Here is an 8816-nt window from a genome sequence, read left to right as displayed (position 1 = left end):
TGAGAACCATGGATCTCTAACCCAACCATAAAGAGGGGGCCCACACACGTCGCTAGGTGGGTCAACTAAAGGCTTTCAAGTTGAAGGAGGTGGATCAGCTAAAGGCTTTCAATGTTTGTCACTAACTGCTGAGAATTTGGTTTATTAACCAAACCGTTGTACCAAAGTTTCTACCCAATATATTACAGGGACCTTAGAGTGAAAAATAATTAATATTTCCAACTCTACTATGGTCCCCTGTCTTCTCTCAGCTAGCCCATTTTGTTCAAGGGTCTTAGGGCATGAAATATTATGCTTGATTTCATTCTGTTTTAGAAAATAATTTTAGTAGACGTATTCCCGCCACCATCTGATTGAATAACCTTTATTTTCTTTCAAATTTGGGTTTTAATAAAATTATGAAAAATCTCAAAACATTCAACCAACTCTGATTGTTGCTTCAAAGGTAGAACTAAGTATAATGAGAGTGATCATCCAAAAAAAATGCACAATAGTGAAACCCTTGATTAGAAATTATAGGAGACGGACCCATAAATCTTAATGAACCTTATCAAAAGGCTTATTATATGAATAACGAGTAGCAAAGCGAGTTTCATTCTTTCTTGGATCAAGAATATAGAGATCTCCACTTCTATGCCCCACTGCTACTCCCGACTTGCTTGCCTTGTCCTTTAAGATAAACCCATCAGAGTAAAATTTGACAGCCAGTGGTTGTTCCAAAGTCAATTGGCTAACATAAATTAAATTTCTTCTTATTTTTGGAGTGAGCAAAACATTGTCAGGACATCCGATCGACCATAATCTTCCTAGGTGCTTCATACTTAACTAAGTTGCCAATTTTACCTGAATCAAAAGACATGAGACAATGCACTAGTGTCAGAGAACTAGGCATGATCCTAGTTGTTTGAAATTGTCATAACAGGTACGTATTGCTAAATGTCTTTCGCTTGATATGTTTGATTTAAACAATGCCAACATTTGAGAGTCATGTGGTTTGGCTTGAAGCAGATCTGGCATAGCCCATCGGTTTTTGCGCTTGATGTCTGATTTTGAGTTTGGCCTCCTTGCTATAGCTGATTATTATTTTGTTCACCTCTTCTATTTGAACCTTGATTATTGGCCTCCTTGATCTATTGGCTGACTCTTGGGAGAATCCTCTCCCTCTTTGATGTGAAATTTCTAGGACTTCTCCCTTATATAGTGACAAAAGTTAAATTGAAACGGAAAATCATTGGCAGCTAAAAATTTGTGAGAGTTTTTTTTTTAAAATCTCACATTTTTTGGCAAAATTATAACAAAAAAAATTAAAATATAATTTTTATAAGAAAATATACATATACAACAACAACAACAACTACGCCTTCATCCCAAAACAATTGGGGTCAACGATATGAACCAAAAAAGAAATTCATTTTGAAATTAAAAATACATATTTTTTCATGATAAATAGATGATTAAAACATAAATATCATGTTTAAAATACGATATTTATGTTTTTGATGAAACACTCATGAGAAATTGAAAATATCTTGAGAATTTACTCATTTTAATTTTTGGATAATTTCTCATGATAATTTTGTGAGATTTTCATAAATCTCAGGAGATTTGTCACTATGCTCCGTTGAGGGTGACCAAAGAAGGCAACATTGTAATTGACAAGGAATGATAGTTTGCCTACATGAAAGCTCTTCATAGTTTAACGTCCTTGAAGCATTGGGACAATCTCTTTGAACGTCAAAGTAGGAGGTTTTGACATTGTTGCCACTAAGTACTCATATCTAGGTCTTAGTCTGTTCAACAACATAGAAACCTTGGTATGAACATTGATTGGTTTCTCGATTGCTGCCAATTCATCACAAACATTTTTAAAATTAAGATAATCGAACACAACCAACTTTCTTTTGTGAATCATTTGCAACTTTAGCAAGAGATGACTCTCTCTTTGTTGAGACTCCAATGTGAATGTTACTAAAACTTTTATGACTAAATCATCGTAAACGTGTTGTCTTTTAAGCAATAGTTGCTCTACTTAGAATCAAGTCATCAGAGTAATGAGTACTCGTGTAACTATGCTTTCAAGATACAACCGAGCTTTTGAATGATCGGACCATCCCTTACACTGGGTGAGCCCAACAACCTCGACACAGACCCCCTTGAACAACCTATTGACTAGTGTTGAATCAGGTATTAATTATGAGTATGGATACGAGTATGAATCTGGATCCTATAACAACTTGGCTATGGATCACAACTGGATCTAGGCTAACTCGATTAGGACCAAAAGAATTTGGGCTAACTGAATCTGGGTTAACCGGATCGAGATAGCAATTGAACCTGGATTCAAATAGTAACTGAATCCGAACTTCGAACTTTGAAAACCAAAAGAGGAAAGAGAAAGCAGAACTCAAGGAGAATATAGTGAGCAGAGTGCACTCGTGAGAGAAAGAGGAGAGAAGAGAATGAGATGCTTAGAATGGGAGAGGGTTGGGGTTTATATAGGCCCTAGCCCAACAATTATCAATTAAGGTCATAAAGGGCTTTGAATAGGCCCAAACGATAAAAAATAAATGGACCATGGCCGGCTAAACGGTCAGCCATGAATGCCCAAATGGCTGGAAAGAGAGGGCACACATTTTGGGTCCAAAATAATAATGGAAGGGTCAAAGTCAACCAATATTGGGTCAATAATAGAAGGTCAATAAGTTTGGATGGCTATGGACCGTTTGGATCTTTAATGCCCATGCAAAAATGTTGGGTAAGGCCCAAACGGATTCTGGTCAGTGTCCAAAAAGATTCAAATAGTTTTAATGGAAAGTCAAAATTGATTTAATGGTTGGTCAAAGGTGAAAAATATACTTGAGGATTAAAATAGTCGTAAGTACTAAAAAAAAGTCAAAGATGAAACCAAACTGAGTCAGGTCGAGTCTAGGTCTGTAATCCACAAACCCAAATCTAAATCTAAATATATGTTATTTATGATCCAAGATCCAATTGTGGGTTTATAGGTTTGTTCAAGCCCAAAATCTAATGCCCTTGAGGGCAATGCACTCTAAGGCACCACCCTTCTATACAAAGTCAATGAAAGTTCCTACAACCTCCAAGACCAAACTTTTGTAGAAAACTCAAAACCCACAACTTAATCAAATGAAGAAAAATAAGTAGGAAACTTAGGTAGTTTTAAGATATAATCCCAATAATCCCCATGTGGATTAAAACTATAAGAAGAGGTCTCAAGAGGCAATTCGCAAAGTGTATAATTGAGGGTACCTTTTGGATTTAAACCCCTATGTTAGTGTTACTTAGTCTTAGTTGGTTTGAGATTTCAATGACGTTAGTTTTGAATTGAGAATCCTAATTGACTTTCTAGACAATGTAACAAACACTTTCAATTTAGGTGGTCAAAAGTGTGTCTATCAATATATAAAAGCCGCACATTAAGAGTCATGTGTTGTATCTTAGTTTTATGAGTGCTTTAAAGACAAAGTTTAAAGTCTCATATAAGGCAACCCCTACCTTTATACTCACATAGATAAGTCCATCAAGAAAAAATATTATTTTTTGCTTTATATATAGTTGTTTGACTATCACAATGCATAACTATCGAGGGTACAAACTTATCTCTTAATGACATCTTCATTAAGGGATTTTTTAGCCACTCAGCTTTGATACTGGCTGATGCTAGTTCTATCAATTCTATTTTCATTGTAGAATGGGTTATCATAATTAGTTTCTTGAATCTTCAAGCAATTACTTCACATTTATGGGTAAATATCCAACCACTTGTGGATAATGATTTATTGAAATAAGAAATCCAATTTGTATCATTGTACCCTTCAAGTACAATGGGTTCTCTCTCATAAAATCTTTCATATTCTAAAGTTTCTCTTAAGTACTTCAGGACTCGATATATTGCATTTCAATGCGCTTGTTCTGAATTACTAGTTTATCAACTCAGCTCACTCATGCTAAATGTTATGTTTGGTTTAGTTCTTAACACTAGGATCGACAACTTGCACATATGAGGCTGCCAATAATACTTGCATAATCTAACTGGGATATACTTTTTTCAGTATTAATCGACAACTTAACACTATGATCAATCGGAGTAGCAACATTATTATAATTATACTGATTATATTTTCTAATTATTTTCTCAAAATAGCAGGATTGAGTTAATCCATAATCATTTTCATGTCTAATAAGTTCAATACCAAGTATAACATCAGCTAAACTCATGTCGAACTTAGATGAAATAAAGCTTTGGATATTATTTATGCATTCTACATTATAACTCATGATTAACATACCATCCACATAGAGATAAATAATTATAACATTATTATCTTTTATTTTGCTATATATGCATTTATCAAAGTTATGAATTTTAAAACCATATTAAATGATTACTTTATCAAATTTCTCATGTCATTGTTTAAGTGATTGTTTTAAACCATACAATGACCTTAAGAGATTGCAAACTTTCTTTTCTTGATCGGGTGTTATAAATGATTGTTTAGGTGATTATTTTAATCCATACAATGACCTTAAGAGATTGCAAACTTTCATTTTTTTGACCTGGTGTTATATAACCTTCCAGTTGTTGCATATAAATTTTGTTCTTCTAAGACACCATTCAAAAAGGCAATTTTGACATCCATTTGATGAATTTTAAAATTGTAAATTAATGCAAAAACAACTATTATTCTAACTCATGAAATCCTACTTCGAGGAGTATAGGTGTCAAAATAATCGAATTCAGGTTTCTGTTGGAAACCTTTAGCTACAAGTCTAGCATTAAAGTTTTCAATAGAGTCATTAGTTCAAATTTTTCTTTTGAAAATGCATTTGCGTCCCAAGGGTTTAAAACTAGATGATAAATCAACCAAAAATTGGGTTTTATCTGAATTAATCATAAATACCTCACTAACTACAGTCACCAAGTCGTCATCAAGTTTACTAGATTTATTGTTTTAAAAATCCTTTCGGGGTCGGCATTTTCTTGCATAGTGACCCGATTTTTCATAAGTATAGCAGAAAACATTTTTCTCTTTTGAGCATTGAATATGAATTTCTTGTTTTTATCTCTAAGTCTGAGTTTGAACTTTAGTTGGCATTCAACCATGTTCATCTTAACACAAACCTCTTTTACTTTAGTTTTTTTATCTCTAGATCGAGCTTCCTCATCCATTTTAGTATGTCAAATAAGTTTTCTAAAGGTAAACTTCATTCTTATATTTTAATTCATTTCGATAATCTTTCCAATATAAGGGCAATCTATAAATAATTGCATCCACCTTAAATGATTCATCAAGGTTCATACCCTCGTACTTGATTTGATTAGCCAAGATCTGCATCTCATGGACTTAGGGTAGTTGTGACTCATCATCAAAGAATTTAAAATTTGTATACTTGTTAACTAAAAACTCATAATTTTTTGCATCATCTAATTTATACTTTCTTTCAAGTGCTTTCCACGACCTCTTTGCTGTGTTGACTTCTCACTAGAGGTCGAATAGAGTGTTGGAGAGTGTATAAAGTCATCATGCTTTTACTTTCGTCTCTTGTAGTTTTCAACAATTGTTTCGTCATCCCTTTCTTTAGGACAATCTTTCGTGAGTACGTACACTATATTTGCAATGATGAGAAACATGAGCACCTTGTGCTGCCATCATTTAAAATTGGTGCCACTGAATTGGGAAGCTTTTGATTTCCAACCTTTGCAGTTGCTGTTTTGCATAACTATCGTTGACAATTATGGAAACTTTTACCTGATTTAGTGGGTATGGCAACTAAGATTAAACCAATGAGCTCGGATCAGGCATGTGTAAATGCGTTGTCTTTCAAGCCATAACTGCCATACTTAGGATCAAGTCCTCGATGCAATGGATACTCGTGCGACTATGCTCTCAGGATACAACCGACCTTTCATTGTCCTTGTTCTTTAGTGAAATATCAGTTCAAATAAAATAAACCAAAAAATAAATTAGGTATTTATAAAAAAAAAATGTAAACTGCAGTCTTTTCCCATTAATTTGCGGTAAATATCACAACAAAATCATGATATTTTGCTATGTGATAATATCATGATATTTTGAAAGTATTGTGTGATATTTTGACCATTTAAAATGTCCACCAAAATATGGCTACTTTCTCTGCAATCTTTTTTGAAGTATTAGGAATATTTGTCACTATGGGAAAACCTGATTTTATATGGTGATACCGGATCTTGTATTGAAAAACTGATGGAAACAAGCAATTACGTAAAAACCTATGACATGGATAATATTCAATCCAAGAGTTGAATGGAGGTCAAATAAAAGGTTCAACCCAGTGGTACCACTTAAATCTGAACCCAAACCGACTCAACATTCAGTTTTTTTTTTTTTTTACTCAGAAAAACCACCCCAGTGTAAAACTAAGGGCTTACCCGTCGACTCACAGAGTCGCCAAGCTTCGGCTTCCACAGGGGGTGATCACACCCATGGGGATTTGAACCTAGGCTGCCCGTCAAACGCAACATTGAGTTTTTATTTGAAGATATGTTTTAGAAAACTACATTAGATTTGGGTCGGATGTCCGACCGAATGCAATCCATCCGCACCTCTAACCTCATGAAAATGATGCAACACCTAAAATGAGCCCAAAAGAAAAAAAAACATATCAAATGCAGCTCGATCTGTGGATCTACAATATGACCATCATCTGATCTTTGCATTTAATGGTTCCGGGCAAGGGTTACCCATACGGGCTCGTCTATACAGTACATACCTATCATCATCATGTTTTTTTGATGATGAGGAATGGTTGCCCAAGAGAGGAAAACCATGGGTGGGTGTTTGTGCTCGGTGGTAGAATATGAGACTTCGATTTTAGTCCCATATCGATGAAGAGAGCGGAGTGAGAGGGGGTGAAGGGTGTATAAAGTGAGGTTGAGAGGAATGTTCAAATCATACCTTTCTCGGCCTTTTGGCTAAGATCAAGTGTAGTATCTGTTCTTATCAGTTTAATATCTGATATGTGGTCCATGTGACCACACGATATTAAATTAATTTCTTTTAGGGGAAGGTGCCACCACAGTAGCTTGCTACTGGGCCCTTCGAGCGTCGCCCTTGCGTTGCACTACTGCACGGGCCTGGCGCACCCCTACCAATCTCTAATGCTAAAATTTTATTAGTTTATCGATTGTGGTGTTTCATTTTCGGTAATGGAAGACGTGAAAACCGGTTGGATTCATGCTGGGTCGTGGATCAGATCTCCACAATTTATTCTATAAAAAACTTTGAAGATGTGTTTGATTGGATTGGTATGTGTCTTTTAGGATTGTGATATATGATCCTGTGATGGTTTCAACTCTTAAGGACTTCGATGGGAAAATAAAATTTGAAACTTGGTGGAACAACTTCTTCAACACACTTACTGAAAATATTGACTAAAAAGTCTAAAACACACAAAGTCTGATCTGATAAGAATGAATCTGATCCATAGATTGGATCTTGTTGCATGATCTGTATAAGAAATTCAGGCTGGAGGTCCAACCAAACCTGACCCATTCACTACTTGGACTGAAAGGGCTCGGCAAGATCCGCCTCAGCCCAATAAGTCCTGTGCCCAGCTCAAACCCTACAAGAGTCTGGCTGTCTTTTGCGAGGCTGAGGCCCGGTCAGGCCTGTCAAGCCATAAACAAGGCTTGGTCAAGCTAGGATGGGGTGACCCGATGTCCACCAAAGAATTCCAAGGATCATGTTCAGCAACACTTGAAACATTTATACCAACAGGCTCCGCTTGATTGGTAGGAGCAACTAGTGCACCTCACCTTGTGTTGGGACGTTGCAGGTTCAAAACCCAATGGTATAATTGTATAACTGGTAGTGGTCTGCCTAACCACCCAGCTTGCCTTTCAAGAATAAAAATGAAACATTTATGGTAATTTTCATTAAGCCATGTTGTTACATGCATCTTGAACCCAAACCCGAAACAAATGACGGCTAACCTGCTTTGTACTTGAACCGATTAACACATACGGGTCTAATTTTTATACCCAGTTAAAAAATGGGTCTACTTAAGACCTGGCCCATTTGCATCCCAACCCGCTAAAACCCATATGGGTCCACAATTTTCAGCCATACCCACACTGGACGAAAATCAAGCTGGATCGGTTCCAGATCTATTTAGATCCAATTAAAATAGGTTGACTTCAGCTGAACTCCAATCCACCCCTTGATTTTTGGATATGGTCCAATAAATAATCGGTCTTGATATTCGTCTTGGCCAACCATATTTTCAGATCATGCTGGATCGGTACAAGGATCTATGGCAGTATGTTCAAGTAGGATCCAGTTCCGGGTCCAGGTGAAGGTAGCCCTGTTCATGAACTTGGCCTAGTTCCTGTTCGGACCTACTTACACCTTGAGTGCCGGACCTACTTGTGCCCCTATGTAAGGCATCAAGCCCTTGGGCTGCTCACCATGCCCAAACAAGCAGACCCCGAACATGTCAAACTAAAGACTGGGCTGTCCCAGTTTTAGGAGTAAACCTAGAAAGTGGAGCATCACCCGAACCATGGAAGCTCAGTTTCAGGTCCAAACCGAGCTCAACGATAGAGGCTCTGTTCCTGAGACCAATGTGACGCGGCTTAGACGAGCAACAGAGATGGTAGGACTGGAGGAGTTGAAACCGCATACGAGGGAACGTTGTAGTCTGTTCTGTTGGGTCGTTTCAACAAATGAATGTGTTAGTCCCATATCGATCAGAGAGAGATGTTGGTGGCCAAGTCTCTTGTATATAAAGGGGTGGGATGCAACCCTTTAAAATCACGC

The 8816-nt window shown here is 36.6% G+C and overlaps 1 non-coding gene across 1 annotated transcript; it reads left to right on the top strand.

Annotated features, from left to right (window-relative positions):
* Window positions 1-6949: 6949 nt before the first annotated feature.
* LOC149826730 (U2 spliceosomal RNA) lies at window positions 6950-7146 on the top strand. Its single transcript, XR_016435819.1, has one exon. It is a non-coding gene; the product is annotated as a U2 spliceosomal RNA (small nuclear RNA).
* Window positions 7147-8816: the final 1670 nt, after the last annotated feature.

Source organism: Nuphar pumila, chromosome 10 (genome assembly GCF_984573655.1).
Source record: "Nuphar pumila chromosome 10, dmNupPumi1.hap1.1, whole genome shotgun sequence".
NCBI lineage: Eukaryota > Viridiplantae > Streptophyta > Magnoliopsida > Nymphaeales > Nymphaeaceae > Nuphar > Nuphar pumila.
Note: the sequence above shows the minus strand (reverse complement) of the source record. Positions and strands in the feature narration are given on the sequence as shown.